This window comes from Sminthopsis crassicaudata, chromosome 4 (assembly GCF_048593235.1).
Source record: "Sminthopsis crassicaudata isolate SCR6 chromosome 4, ASM4859323v1, whole genome shotgun sequence".
Taxonomy (NCBI): domain Eukaryota; kingdom Metazoa; phylum Chordata; class Mammalia; order Dasyuromorphia; family Dasyuridae; genus Sminthopsis; species Sminthopsis crassicaudata.
The window spans coordinates 312,197,565-312,213,063 of NC_133620.1; the positions used below are offsets into that span (position 1 = coordinate 312,197,565).

At 36.5% G+C, this 15,499-nt stretch overlaps 1 long non-coding RNA gene across 2 annotated transcripts in view; it reads right to left on the reverse strand.

The window, feature by feature from the left end:
- Positions 1-666: 666 nt before the first annotated feature.
- Positions 667-15,499, reverse strand: part of LOC141538619 (uncharacterized) — a 36,132-nt gene continuing 21,299 nt past the window's right edge. For both annotated transcript variants that reach the window (XR_012481082.1, XR_012481081.1), the window contains exons 2-3: positions 7,678-7,759; positions 667-2,119 (exon numbers count right to left, since the gene is read on the reverse strand). This is a non-coding gene — a long non-coding RNA (uncharacterized LOC141538619). The remainder of the gene's footprint in view (positions 2,120-7,677; positions 7,760-15,499) is intronic.

Genomic DNA, 15,499 nt, shown 5'->3' on the forward strand with positions numbered 1-15,499 from the left:
ATGTAAGTGTCCCCAGGCCTCTCTAAAATCATCCTGCTGATCGTTTTTTTATAGAACAATAATATTCAATAACATTCATATATCATAACTTATTCAGCTATCCTCAACTGATGGTTATCCTCTCAGTTTCCAGTTTCTTACCAGTATAAAAAGGATTGCCACAAACATTTTTGCAAATGTAGGTCCCTTTCCCTGTATAGGAATATTATTGCCAAATTTTGAAACCCCCAGATCAAAAAGAAAACTTTGCAAGAAACAAGAAGAAAAAATTCAAATATTCTGGAGCTACAATTAGATAAATAAATTACAAGATTTATCAGCAGCCATAATAAAAGAACTAGGCCTGTGCCCAAAAATATTACCCCTTGTAAAATTATCTATGATATTAAATGAAAAAATATGGACACTCAATGAATTTGCAGATTTTCAGGACTTTTCTTTCAACCAAACCCAAACTCAATAGAAAATTTAACATATAAGAGCCAATAATCAAAGATCAATTTCAAAGAACTTCACTTGGAAAAATTGTTTATTTTTTTAACAGTATATATATACATATATATATGTATGTATATATATGTATGTATATATATTATATATTTTATATATATAATATATATATTATATATATATATATTATATATATACTATATGTTTAAGTTGACATCAGCACTTGGGTAGCTCAAAAGAAAGATTTGGGCAGTTAAGGTAAAAATAGTAATTATATAATATATAAATGAGGTACAGTGGAAAAAGAACAAACACAGAGGCATTAGAAGGGGGAGGAGGACTTGTAGTTCTGAAAACCTACTTATATCAGGAAAAGATTAAATAGGTAACACTATATATATATATATAAAATGAAGAGTAGAGTACCCTCCAAAATCTATAAAGAAATAAAGGTGGGGGGAGGAGGGAGGAGCAAAAGATAAGTGAAGAAGACAAGGGAATAATCCAAGGTTGGAGGGAGATTAAGTAGTAAAGTAGCAAGGCAAGTTAAGAAGCAGAATTAAAGCAAAGAGTTAGCAAGTATAGGAAAGATGTGTGTGTATATATGTATGGTGGAGTGGAAAGGAGTGTGTGTGTGTGTGTGTGTGTGTGTGTGTGTGTGTGTGTGTATTATGGTGGAGTGGAAAAGGGTGTGTGTATGTGTGTGTGTGAGATTTTAAGGTCCTTTGACCTTAGGGGCTTCTGTTCCAACAATCTATCAGTGATTCTAAATTCTTCTGGCTTTGGAATCTCTGATCCTAATGTTCCCCACCCTCAACCTAAGAATACTATTGTTCTAACAATCTTTCAACAAACATTACTGTCTGTTGTTTGGTGATAACTAAATTCTTGACCATTCCTTGGTTCTACTCTTAGGCCATAAAATTAGTATATCTATAACATGAAGAACTAGATAAATGTGTCTCCTTGCTTCAGGTTCCTTGCTAAATTCTCTTGGAATTTAAACTGTTTCAATTGTCACTACAATTACAATAAATTTTGTCCCTTGACTTGAAGATGGGTTCAAGCCTACAAATTGCTTTGAGACACCTCTCAACACCAGTCTGTGACCACCCCCCCAATCTTCTGGGGTCCCTTCCCAACCTCAACATGTGTGTGTGTATATATGCCTGCTTGGGGAAAGTAGGGGGAAGTGAAAGGAGAAAAAAACAATAAAGTTTTAAAAAGTGCACAGCAAAGAATAAAAGAACAACCTACAGGGAAGATGGACATTCATAAATACATATTTTTTCTTTTATTTATCCTTTCTTGAACTGGTAATTTATTCAAGATAGAGATTAGAGAGTTTTTAATATTTTATTTGAGAGGGAGAGATTGTGCTGTGGTCATATTGCCCCCAGGGCTAATGTCTCAAAGCATCCAGCAGAGAATGTGAGTTCTCGATGACATATATATGGCTCTAAGCTCAGGTAGCTAAATAAAGGTGGGGGAGGGGGAGAAGAGGTAGAGGGAGGGGGTGGGATGAGAGTGGAGACTGAAGTCCAGACTCTGGTGAGTAGGAATTTCCAGGCAGGGACCATCAATCCGGTTTTGACAGGTTGGGAGTAGGACCATAAATTCTTACAAATTGGAAGGATTTAGGAGGTGTCCCAAACTAGAGCCAGGAAGTCTGAAACAGAGATATAGATAATGCCAATTAGGTATCTGAGATAGGACATCTGAAGTCTTACCTTATGGAATGCCAAATCTCCACAGCCCTAATTATCTCAGTTCTAATAAGCAGAAAAGGGGGAGGGGGTTGCAACCAGGGGGATCAAGGCAGAACAATTCAGGGAAACTGAGGCAGAACAATTGGGGAAACTGAGGCAGAACAATAAAAGGGAATTGTGGCACAACATTCAACACTCTCTCTTCTGAATATTCAACTCATTGAATTACCTTCCCCTAGATACTTGGAAGGTTTTAGCACCATAACTTTGACCAACCCTAGAAAAATGCCAAGGACTTATGGAAACAATAAGTCTCTACCTGACAACCCCAGAGTTAATCAGCAATATAAATACCCTGTTGCAAACATGTTAGGTACTCTGCAGTGCACCATCTCAGGCAGAGAATCCAGTTTGATTTAGATTAGACTGCGAATTAGATCTGCAGTCATTTGTGCACTTAACTCAACATGCCCAGAACTGCCAGCAGGAGGGCTGCAATGCTAAGGGCAGTGCCAGCCCTATCCCTACTATGAAGGGAAGGAATGGCAGAGTACCTCTCTGTCTGATAGACTCCAGGGGGAAAAATGGGACCAAAAGTGTCTTTATCTGTCCCCTCCTGGGAGAACAGACAGACTGGGAAATACTGCTACCAAGATACAGAAAGGATCCGGATTTCTGAGCGGTTTTATCAGAGTATGTACAATTAGATCATCAAGGTAGGCAAACTTTAGAGGTCTGATACCAAAACTGTAACGTCCTTTGAGAATGCTAAGATATTAATTAAGGAACTGGGTTTACAGGACTGGAGAAACAGATCAAAGAGACTTCCAATCACAGGATACCTGTATCTTGGAGATTTCCTAAAAAATAATCCCAAAAACTGAGTCTGCCAGGGCAATTCTAACAGAGTAAGAGGTTCCAAAGTTAAAGCATAACCAGCAATCACAGTCCAGTAAATTTAAACAAGGAGTAAAAACGAAAAGAACTGCTAAAAAGACAGTTTTCAATTCAATCTGAACTAGTGAGATAGGAGGTAGGGCAGAAGTCCCTAAGGTAAAGTGAATAGGAACTAGGGATTCCCACTCTTTCAGGTACTTTGAGAAAAATGCACCAGTTTCCCTAATTCCCCATATCTCTTCCTCCCCTTTTTTTTCTTTAGGCAAATGAAATCATCCAAAGAAAAACAAATAAATTATCAAATAACATCCCACATATAAATTCTGTGAGTAACATAAAACAAACCAGTACAGAAGGGTTTCCTAAAAATCCCACAAACATAACATCAATAGTTACACAATTATAACAATTTCCAATCCAAATCTTAAACACACAGTAATACAGTTCCATCCCAAATCTTAAACACACAGTAATAGATGACTCAATCAGGGTTTAACAGTCATTCATCAACCATTTCCAAATTCCCCATATCAGTCCAAAGTACATTAAGAGCAGCTCTCCAAAGAATAAGAAACAGGTTTGCTTCACACGACAGGCTAATAGCTATAGTCCCAATAAATAGCAGTTAGGTCTCACAGACAACTGTTAACTTTCCTTTCATTATTTAGAAACCTTTAAAAACCTGAATATCCACAGACACAAATATCCAGGAACAAAGAGATGACAGGCTAAATACTCATCTGTTTAAGTATGTAGAATATAATGATTACATATAACTAGATTGGAAACAGCAAGATATGACATAATTGAATTGCATTAACAGTATTTATTGACTATTGTTCTGATCATAGAAATCAGTCATAGGAGGAAAAAATGCAGGGACATAATCATAACTTAATATAAGCAGTCAAACTGATCCTTCAGCACATACAGGATAAAACTGCCTTAACTTAGTTTTACTCTAGTTAATTGTCCCACTAACTATCAGAGGGTGGAGCTTTAAAACTCCCAAATAGTATTAACTACTAGCGCAAGAAATTTTATCTTCAGTAACAAATCCCATTAACCAAATTTTCAGATAAATCCTAAACAAGTATTTGCCATGACCTTCTATTGATAACAGTAAGAAATTTGTCCCAGTAACTTCATAACTTATCTTACATACTCAAGTAGATAGTTTCATAAGTTGAACATTATACAAATCATTTTGCATTAAAATACCCAATACATAGAAAAATTCCAAATTGTATATTGCCCATAACAGAAACATTTCCAAAAGGACATAAAAAAAAAAAAAAACAACTTTTATTTTCAGAAGCACTTTAAAGGATGAGCATAACCTTAGGTTACAATCGATTAAAACTTATATGGAATATCCAATACAGAATATCCTAATTCCACATAAAAGAATCTAAGAAATTCTTTAAAATATTAATTAAATTTTTAGAAATAACCTTACCAAATTATAGACCACATTTATGAGCATATTCCTAAACAAGGAAACCATTATGTATCTAAGGAAACAAATATTCAGTCAATTAACTTAAAAGTAGACCTATCTCGTTAAATGATTAGCTCTTTCCAGCGGAGAGCTGCAGCTAAGAAAAAGGGGGCTATATCAAGCTTAATTGGGGGCAGGGGATTCCATGTGGCTGCCGTTCCCCACTCCACCTCCAAAGAAGCAGCTGCATCGAGGGGAGGGAAAGGGAAGAGGAGCTAAATCTTCACTCCTGAAAACAAAAGATTCCTTCCCATTCCCCACTCAATTTTTCCATACAGAAATCCTTCCATTAAAAACTTTCCTTTTTCTTGTCCCACTTAACGCTTCTCTTTTCCTTAACTACATGCAATTTTCCTTCTTGTTTCTCCTCCAAATAACTTCCCTATACTTTCTCTTACTTCCTAAAATCTGCAAACCATTAATTGCTCCTACAAATCAATCCTTCATAAATCACCTTCATTCTCTTTTTCTTTCCCCTCAAAATCACAATACAGTGAATAGCTAAATAACTCCACAAAGCTCATATACATGTTCAAAACAGCTGACAAAATCTTAAAGCATAACTTACAATGTCAATAATTACTCAATTTGTTTCAGAAGGTAACATAAATTGAATCAAACCAAATACAATTTTTAAAAAAAAAAAAAAGCTTTTTCTTTCTTCTGCCTGTATTTGGCAGAACAATTAGAGGAGATTAGGTGGCACAACAATATATTTTGAATCCTCCCTGATGCTCTGTTGACAATGTTCAGTTTTGTCTTGTTTTGTTTTGTTTTCCTATTTTAAATTATTATTATTTTTTAATAAAAGGGAAAAGAAACTTTTGACATAACTTTTTTTAAAAAAGGACTGTTACATATTCATGTATTCCATTACCAAGAGTAGAGAGCTCATATAGCTCATGAGAAACAATTGTTAAATTTCTTCAAGTTAAGTCCCAACAGATTCCTTCCTCAAAGCTTTACACATTTTAGCTTCTCTGCCTGAATGCTATCCTCCTCTCCCCATCCTTGAAAATCCTACCTAGCTCTTTTTATTCTAGTTATCCCAGTAAAGACTAAGCATGTAAATTAAATTGGACCTGGGATTTGGCGATGGTGATGGTTTGCTGAAGGGAGACTTTTTTGAAAGGGGATGAAGTATATATTCTGAACCAGAAATTTAATCTATGAAGAGAATTGATGGGATAAAGGGACTGAACCTCAAAAATTATAAGGGTTTCAGGCCCAGTATCACAAGCTGTCACAAAAGACTTTGTAGGCATATATCATCTCCAAATCAAGAGGCAAAGATTTTGTTACACTGTTGGCAGCAGGCTAAAGTTTCAAGAGGAATTTAGCAGAAAAACATTGACTGGTGGGCTAAATGCCAAAAAGGAACTAATCTTGCCATTACTGAGGGGAAAACCAGGAAGACCTGATGTCATAAGGCAGGCTAAATTCCTAATGGGCTAGCAATTAACAAGGGAGAAAGAGTAAAGCCTTATATAATCAAGGAATAATCTAAGGGAGTGGGGGATTGGAGGGAGAATTTGTGATCCAAGGAATTCAACTAGGGCCTACGGTAACAAAGACTCAAAGACAACAAAGGCCTACTTAAAGACAAGATAATCTTATCTATGCTCCTCTCTACTTTGAGAGTAATTTGGCCTTTTGTTTGTTTGCAGTAACTATGGAAATTCAACTAGGGCCCACTCTAACTCACTTAAGGCCCACTTAAATTCTGCTTAAATTCAACAAAGGCTCACTCCTTTCCACGTCCTTTTCTATGGCCCACCCAGCTACCTGATCTTTTGCTGGGATGTAATTCATCCCAACAGAATTTAACTATAGTTGTAGCTCATTTATAAAGATGGGGTCCTGAACGGTGGATATGGTGGTGAGATTAGTTCACCCTCTGTGGAGGTAATCCAGTCAGAAATCCAAGTTATATCAAGTCCCTGAGGCTAAATTTTCTCTATAAAACTTCTGATGGCTCCCTACTGCCCTCCTTTGAGTCAGTCTGTCATGGTGTCTTTCCCTTTACTATGTGTCTTTTGCTCCATGCTATGTGTCTCCTCTAACCCTACTCTGCTTCTCACTCCTACTTTTCCTCCTTATAGCTAACTCTTTTAGGGTGGATTTAGCCGGCCAGCTAAGGACATACCCCAACCTCCTGTGGTGTTTCCTTTCTTCTTCATAAAACCCTTTTCTATGCTCTCCCAGCTCTTTCATATTGACTTCCTGATGTCTATTATATCTCTTTATTTTGTCTGTAACTTCTCATAAATAAACATATCTTTGCCAAAGATAATGGCCATTGTGAATTCTTTTACTTGCCCAACCCTAACATTTGGTGCTTCTCCTAAAGCCCATTACCTAGTGCTATATCATTTGCTACATCGGCCACATCATATATAATCTTAACACTTCCTTTGGGGCAATGATGTTGAAGCATCCTAACAGCAATGGGAGTCCCCGAGCCAGTGTCATAGATTTTGCAAAAGAATTTCCAATCCCAGTCTCCAAACAAGGTTTGACAAAAATAGATTTATTTTCACTAAGAAACTCTTTCTCTCAGTGGGCCCTTTCCTGATTAAGAAGACAGCAAAGATTGGAATACAGAGTCTTGATTTTATTTAGCTTTCTATGGTTTGAGGCTAGGAAGCAATTGAGGGGCTAATTTCCAAATCAATAAGGTAGTGATTGTTTCCCAACCAAAGTGATTCCCAGATCAATTGAAGGTGGGAGTTTTCCCAGAACTGGGAGGGGTTGAGATTCAGGGTTTTTCTAATCCAGGTCCACCCCCCCCTCAAAGATCAGGGGGACACAGGGTCCTATTATATCACCGAGACTCTGGAATTCTAGTTCATTTGGTTAGCAGGTGCCAGAGAACAAGACTTTGAACTCAAGTCTTTCTGTCAGCAATGATGTTGCCTCTCTAGAATTACTTATAAAGAGATCTGTATGGTTCTATTTAGTGTGGTGTTTTTTGTGTATTTTATCTTGCACTAGCCACATTTTTTTTTCTTAAACTAAATGTTCCTTGAAAGCAGAAACCTTGGCAGTATGGTCACTGGATTAATACCAATTATTGATTAAGAAAATATATCATGTCCAGAATTTTACTGTAATACTCACTTGGGTTGTGCAATTTGCCTTAGAATCAACTCTGTGACACCATATATTGCAACTCAAGAAAAGGTGAGTCAAAGTTGCTTATCTGCATAAGAGAGAAAGAACTTTGAATGACCAAAAATTTTTGAGAAAGGAAAATCCTGAATTTTTCAATCAAAGGGAAGCTGACCTTATCCCTAAAAAGTCTCTTGATATTCAGCACTTAAAACTCTTCAGTGATTAAGGATAAGTGAGAACTGAGGCAAAAATGGCCTCTTTTACTTACTTAGTCAAAAAAAAAAAAAAAAAAAAATCTAGAAACCTCAGGGTTTCTGGCCAAAACAGAAAATTTGCTATATACATTCACTCTGAGTCAATCAGGGCCCAAACAATGACTAACTGGGGCTTGGTCTAGGACTTACTATTGACCATTCTGTGAGAGCCAGAGTTTAAATCTAGCTCACTTGCATGTCATAGTACTACTTCCCTGAAGTCATGGTCCTCCTCAGGACAAAGTGATGTAAATTGTGTCTCCTTTAACCTTTGGGGGATCCCCGAAGTATCCCTTGGGGAGGGTGAAGGGTGTTCCTGAGTCTCAAACATCCATTCATGATAAAAAATCTCATTCAATTGGAAATCTGAGTTTGGGGCAATCAACATCCTTTTGAGTGGCTCAAACTCCCAGTTTGAACTGGGAAGTTCCAAAGGGATTTGGAATTCAAGTTTGAATTGAATTGAAACCCTAAATCTTAAAGGGCTAAAAAAAGATGATTCTGAACCCCGAATCTTTGCCAAAATCCTAATCAGAAGTTTGCCTGCTAAGAAAACTCTCTTCTTAGCATATTGTGTTTTTAACACATCTATGCTAATTCCTAATCAGGAGCTTTCTGCTTTTCTGTCTTTCTGGATTTGGCCCACAGATAAAGATATTTTCTTATCAGTGTAAACCCCACTTTGAAAAATCATTCTAATGGAATTCTTTGCCCACCAAGAAAGCTGTTTTCTCAGCAAGCTGTCTTCTTAATGTAAATAAATCCCCATGAACTTTGGGTTTATGAATTCTTTCCCAAGGAATCCCCAACATCAACCAGAGGGGACCTGTCTTACCCTCAATTCTTGCATCTCAGCAAAAGGACAAACAACTATAACAACAATAACAAGTTGCAGTTCTAGAAACTGCTAAGAAAGAAACTACCCTTCCACCCCTGTTTTCTTTTCTTTTCTTTCTTTCTTTTTTTTTTTTTTTTTTTTTTTTTTTTTGAGGCTGGGGTTAAGTGACTTGCCCAGGGTCACTCAGCCCTATTTTCTTTTCTTGGTAGAATTGAGAAAGGGGCAGCTAGGTGGTGCAGTGGATAGAGCCCCAGCCTTGAATTCAGGAGGACCCAAGTTCAAATCTGGTCTCAGACATTTAACACTTCCTAGCTGTGTGACTCTGGACAAGTCCCCAGACTAAGGGAAAAAAATTTTTAAAAAAGAACTGAGATGTTTTTTACTTAGCCACCAAGTTCCTTAAATTTTGCATATTATTGCCCTCTCCTAAGCTTTATAAATTCCTCAATTTCAATTTACTGTTCCCTTGGGATAAAGAGGTTTACTAGCTATTAAAAAATGGTATCTTTATGTAATCTTTTGAAGTAAAGGGATTAAGTTGATATTAGTGAGCTAAGTGTTACCTTCCTTCTTAAGAAAGATCAGAGAAAGTAACATTTATCCTAGACTCCAAAGCCTTATGACCCTATACTATCAATATTTGAAGTATGATAGACATAATTCTAGTTTAATATATCTTTTTAAAATAGGTGAAAGAAAATGAAAGTGCCTAATTATGCCTTTTTCCTACTCTCTACAAAGGTAGAAATTACAGGCTCCCTTGGAAAGGGACAAACCAAATCAAATATATAATTTACATGAACCTAATCATATTAATATTTAGCTACCATGCACATATATCTTACACTGTTATAAGTTCTATTATGCTTAAAAATGAATTTGCTTTTGGAATTATGGCAAAATGGCAATCAAACTGCACACCCTTTGATCCAGGAATGTCACTAAGTCTAAACCCCAAAGACGTCATAAAAAACGGAAAAGGACCTGAATTTATAAAAATATTTATAGCAGTTCTTTCTATAATGGCAAAGAATTGGAAATTGAAGGGAATGTCCATTAATAGGGGAATGGTTGAACAAACTATGGTATATTAATATATTAGAATACTATTGTGCAATAAGAAATGAGGACCAGGAGAATTTCAGAAAAATATGGAAAGACTTACATGAACTAATTTGGGGATGTGCAGGCTTTTGATGAGACAAGGCGCGGGTGAAGTAAAAGAATTTACTAAATTATAAGTAAAAGTAGAAGTAAAGGTTTATTATAAATCATCAAGAGATCTCAAATGGAGCAGAACTCTGATGTCCATTCTTCCCACCCTCTTATATATGATTTGAGACAATAGAGCTATTGGGTTTGAATAGGCTTCAGTAAGGCTATAGAAAGTTTGATTAGTGATAGTTCAAATTGTATAGAGCTTAAGTGGAGGTACTTAAGGTGAATTCAGTTCTATTGAAAGTTAAGTAGGGGTACTTAGCTTTAGTTCAGCTCTATAGAAAACTTGGGTGGTGTCAGCTGAACTCTATAGAAAGGTAAATTAGTAGTACTTAACAGAGGTGGGGTTGGGCTGGCTTCTAGGTCACAATAACGTGGAAAGTTATTTTTTGGGGGTCTCCAGCCTCAGTTTCCCTTGTCAGATTCCCATCACTAATGCTGAGTGAAGTTGTAGAAAATATGCTTGGAAATGTTGCTTCTGCATCAGTGGAGACACTTATATGATAACATACTTGAAAATGCCACAAAGAACACATAACTGTTTTTTTTCCAATATGTTCACTTAAGGCTACAGTTATAGAGAATTATGACTAAATAAGGTATAAAGAAGAGAAGTGAATGCTGATGAGAGATGTAATTAGAAGTGTAATTCCTTGGGGAATTAGATGTTCTGGATAAGCTATAACCTCTATTATCCCCAGCCAATGGGGAATCAGGAGAGGGACTGGCATTTGGGGACAGGGAACAAAAGGTTATGCTTTGATGCTTTAAGGATGCCTACTTGTGGACATCTGTTCTTGAAATATCATGAATAAAAATCTTTTCCTGGCAAATCTAGAGTTCTTGTTAAAGTGTTTGTTTCTTACAAAGTGAATAAAACCAGGAGAACATTGTACATGGTAGAAGTAACATTATGTGATGATCAACTATGACTGGCTTAGCTCTTCTCAGCAATATAATGATCCAAAACAATTCCAAAAGACTCAGAATGGAAAGACAATTTTATCTCATGATAAACCTATATCATATTGCTTACTGTCTTGGGAAGGGGGGAAAGAAGGAGTGAAAAAGAAAAGGGAAAAAATAGTGTTGAAATAGTCTTTACAGGGTAGCTAGGTGGTACAGTATATAGGGCACCAGCCCTGAATTCAGGAGGACCTGAGTTCAAATCTGGTCTCAGACACTTAACACTTCCTAGCTGTGTGATCCTGGGCAAGTCACTTAACCCCAATTGTCTAAGAAAGAGAGAGAAAGAAAGAAAGAAAGAAAGAAAGAAAGAAAGAAAGAAAGAAAGAAAGAAAGAAAGAAAGAAAGAAAGAAAGGAAGGAAGGAAGGAAGGAAGGAAGGAAGGAAGGAAGGAAGGAAGGAAGGAAGGAAGGAAGGAAGGAAGGAAGGAAGGAAGGAAGGAAGGAAGGAAGAAAGAGAAAATTGTTTTTACATGTAATTGGAAGAAATACTTTTAATTATAAAATGAATTTGCATTTTATTACTCTCAACATGTACCTGCATTTAAAAATGAGTGATATGTGTGTGATATTTATTCAGTCTCCAGAAGATATAATTATTTGCTTATTATAGTAATCATGCTGCATATTGTTGGAGCAAAATCAAGATAAACATCCTTGATGTGTGTACAGATTTGAAAGCCCTCAAAATAATTCCTTGTATCCATCATCCATAAGTTGAGAACCAGAATGTAATAGAAAGAGTACTGAAACTTAGGAAATCAAAAAACCTAGGTTCAAAAATTGGCTCTAACATTGACAACTGTGTGATCTTCAGTGAATCAGAGAAATTTTCTGAGTCTAAGTTTAAACATCTATAAAATGGAGAAAGTAATAATTATATTATGTGCATGGTGGCTGTGGGGAATCATTTTATACTTTAAAGCACTACTTAAATATTATCTATTGTTATAATTAGTCTCTCTATAACTAGATCTATAACCTAACTGGGTCATTTGAGGGTACTGACCTATTTTGGTGTAAGGTAGGTATAGTAGTGGCACATGTAATGTGATATCTATTCTCCCCTTCTTTTTCCCTGGGCTGGCTCACTAAACTCTAAGCAACCTTCATCCTGGTATGTATTAAGAGGGAGAGTGTTTCCAGATGAGGTATCATCTCAGTTACCAGGTAATGATCATTCAATTGAATTTACTCTCAGTCCCAGAAGCAACCCTGGTCTGTAAATGGACTACATGTGATCTGTAAACGGAATACACTCCCAGTATTCACCTCTACAGCTCCTAAAGCCCCCACCTATATACTTCCTATTTACAACCATTGTGATGCAATTAATTCTTTTAAAAAATTGTATTAATATTTTTGTTTTTGTACCAACTATATTTCCCTCTATATCCTTCCAACCATCTCCTCTCAAAGAATCTATCTTTTAACAAAAAATTTTTGAAAAAGAAAAAGAGAAAAACCTAAAAAATTGATAAACATATAAAAAATAGGACATAAAACACATTATTCTACACATAAAGATACCAACCATTGTAAAGGAACAGGGAAAGGGATGTTCTCATATCTCTTCTTTTCAACCAAGTTTGTTCTTACAATTTTGCAATATTTACTTTTTGATGGTTTCATAGTTGTTCTTTCTACTTAACATTGTTGAAATCATCATGTATATCATTTTCCTGGCTCATTTTATTTTACTTTGCATAAGTTCATACTACTCTTCCTAGCCTCAAACCATAGAGAATATATTCATCAAGCTGATTTCTTATAGCACTATATTACATTGTAATTGTATACCAAGATCTGTAGACACCTACTAATAGATTAGACATCTACTTTATTTATAATCCTCTGCTATCACAGAAAGTGAAATTTTAAATATCTTGGTGTATATGGCATTTGTCATTGTGTCAATAACACAAATGATATATATTTAGCAGTCTAATCTCTATGTAGGATCTGGAATTCCCCACCCAGGAAACTCTGAGTCTCTTCCCCCCAATGAAAAGGTGATCTTATTGTTCCAAAGAAAAAGGCAATTATGATTGTCTTTATGATTATATGAGTGATTTAATAATCATAATGGCAACACCCAGACTATTCAGTGGATTCCTGCAAAGACCCTCCCCGCAAAAGTCCCATGGTAATTATAAAAATAAAACAAAGGAAAGATGAGCTGCAAAGGGTTATTAAATATGTCATCGGGGATTTGCATTATGCTTAGCAGCAGTTCTAATTTTGGACCTGGACCCAAGGCTTGGGTGACATGTCAGCACCCTTAAACCTGGACATCCAAAGTTATGTGATGGATGGTCACAGTGAAGGTTATGTTCTGGTCATGTCTTGTCTTGTCATGTCTTGCTATGGTTTGTACCTAGTTATCAGATCTTTTATTATTATTTTCAATCCAATAGGGATTACAACATTATGGGCTGGTCAGTTTAAATAATCTCCCAAATACCCACAAGGTTATTTGTTAGGTGCAGCAATAGCATGACTTTGACTAATTAGGATCCCACAATTCCACAATTAGGATCTGGTTCAAAGTACATAGATATTTTTGTCACTCTATATACATAATTCCAAACTGCTTTCCAGAATAGTTGTACCAATTCACAGCTTCACCAACAATTCATTGGGGACACCATTAATTTTTTTTTTTTTTTTTTGCTGAGGCAACTGGGATTAAGTGACTCACCCAGGGTCACACAGCTAGAAGTGTTAAGTGTCTGAGGCCAGACAGGTGCTCTATATACACTGTGCCACCTAGCTACTCTGACACCACTAACTCTTAAACAAGAATCATTAATTAAACTTTGGCAAGAGCAATTATTCAACAGGAATAATTAAAACTTCACATTTACTAAAAAAAAATCCAAATCAGGAATAATAGTTTTTTGAAAAAATCTGATCCATAATCTACATTACACTCTCTCACCAATGCATTCAGTATCTTTGGGAGGGAGGGGTATGAGTATGAGGAAGAGAGCATAAATTTATAGAAATTTAACAGTAAAGTAATGATTAGGGAACCCCATCTGTTAAATGCAACTAATAATTCTTTTTTTTTCTTTTTAAAATTTTTTTATTAAAACTTTTTATTTACAAAACATATGCATGGGTAATTTTTCTTTTTTTAAAAATTTTATTAAATTTATAATTATAACATTTTTTGACAGTACACATGCATAGGTAAGTTTTTTACAACATTATTCCTTGTACTCCCTTCTGTTCCAAATTTTCCCCTCCTTCCCTCCACCCCCTTCCCTAGATAGCAGGCATTCACATGGGTAATTTTTCAACACTGACCCTTGCAAAAAATTATACCCTCTTTACCCCCACCCCCTTCCCTAGATTGACTCAATCTTAATCTTCTCAAAATCTCTGGAAAAGTTTCCCATCAACTTTTTAAATGGAATTTTGCCAGTAATCTGGACAAAGCCACATCCCTCCCAGACCTTTTTGCCTCTTAAGAGCCGCATCTTCCAGTCCCCTCAGGAAGCATGCTTGTCCCATATATTTTAAAACGGGACTCAGTTTCCCTGATTTAGTCATCCTGCCTTAGAGCAATGCCTCGGATCACAGCTTTTCACTGTAGAAGCCTTAAAATTATGCTTTTGTGCACTCTCAAGGCTGTCTACAAAGATTTCAAACTGCTCTCGTTTTGTTTTGGTTTTTTTCCTAGCCTACTATTGATAAATAATCTTTTGCTACCAGCATTTTCTCCTACTTCTCTTTGATAGTTAGATGGGCCATCAGCATTCTACAAGCAGCCCACAGGAGGGATCTGATGCATTTCCCCATTCACGAATGTTGGCAATTCCACCTTGGATGACACCCCAGTTTTAACCTGCTCCCGAGATCTGTTTTCTGTAGGCTTCAAATTCTGGATTCTCAACTGCCCTTCAGCCTGGAGAATATGGGACAACTGACTGAGGACAACTGACCAGGATAAACACTCCTTAGATGCCCTGCTGCCATCCCCAAACTCCATACCTCACACCTTACTCTTGGCATGAAGCCCTCCAAAATCTTTACAATTCTTGCCAGGTCGAAGCAGTTAAGAGGGGATCGTCACCCCTTTTATCCCATATGCATTTGGAGATGACTGCTTGAGGGAGGAATGAAGAGGGGACCCTGAACTCGGAAAATCCTTGAAGGAGAAAATCTTCAATTCTGCCTCAATAAGAGACTCTGCCCCAAGTCTTTTTTTTTTTTTTTTTTTTTTTCCTTAAATGAATTTAAGTTTTAACTGCTTAAGGGGGGAATGTTGTGGGTTGTGGTCCCTTTTAAGAAACTAGTCCTTTCAGATTGATTTATTCCTTTCTGATTCCCAATCCCTCCTAGCTGATGTATTATCAATTCAAGAAGCTAGGACCTTTGATTCACAAATCCTGGACAAAAGCACCCCTTTGAATTCCAATAGAAGATCCAGGCCTGTCTCAGCCCCCAACCCCTACTGATCTGAGCCAACTTGGGACTCTACCCACAGGCCCCTTTAGCTAAATCTCTTATTATAGAAGAGCCAAGTTGGAGTCCTCTCTTTGCAG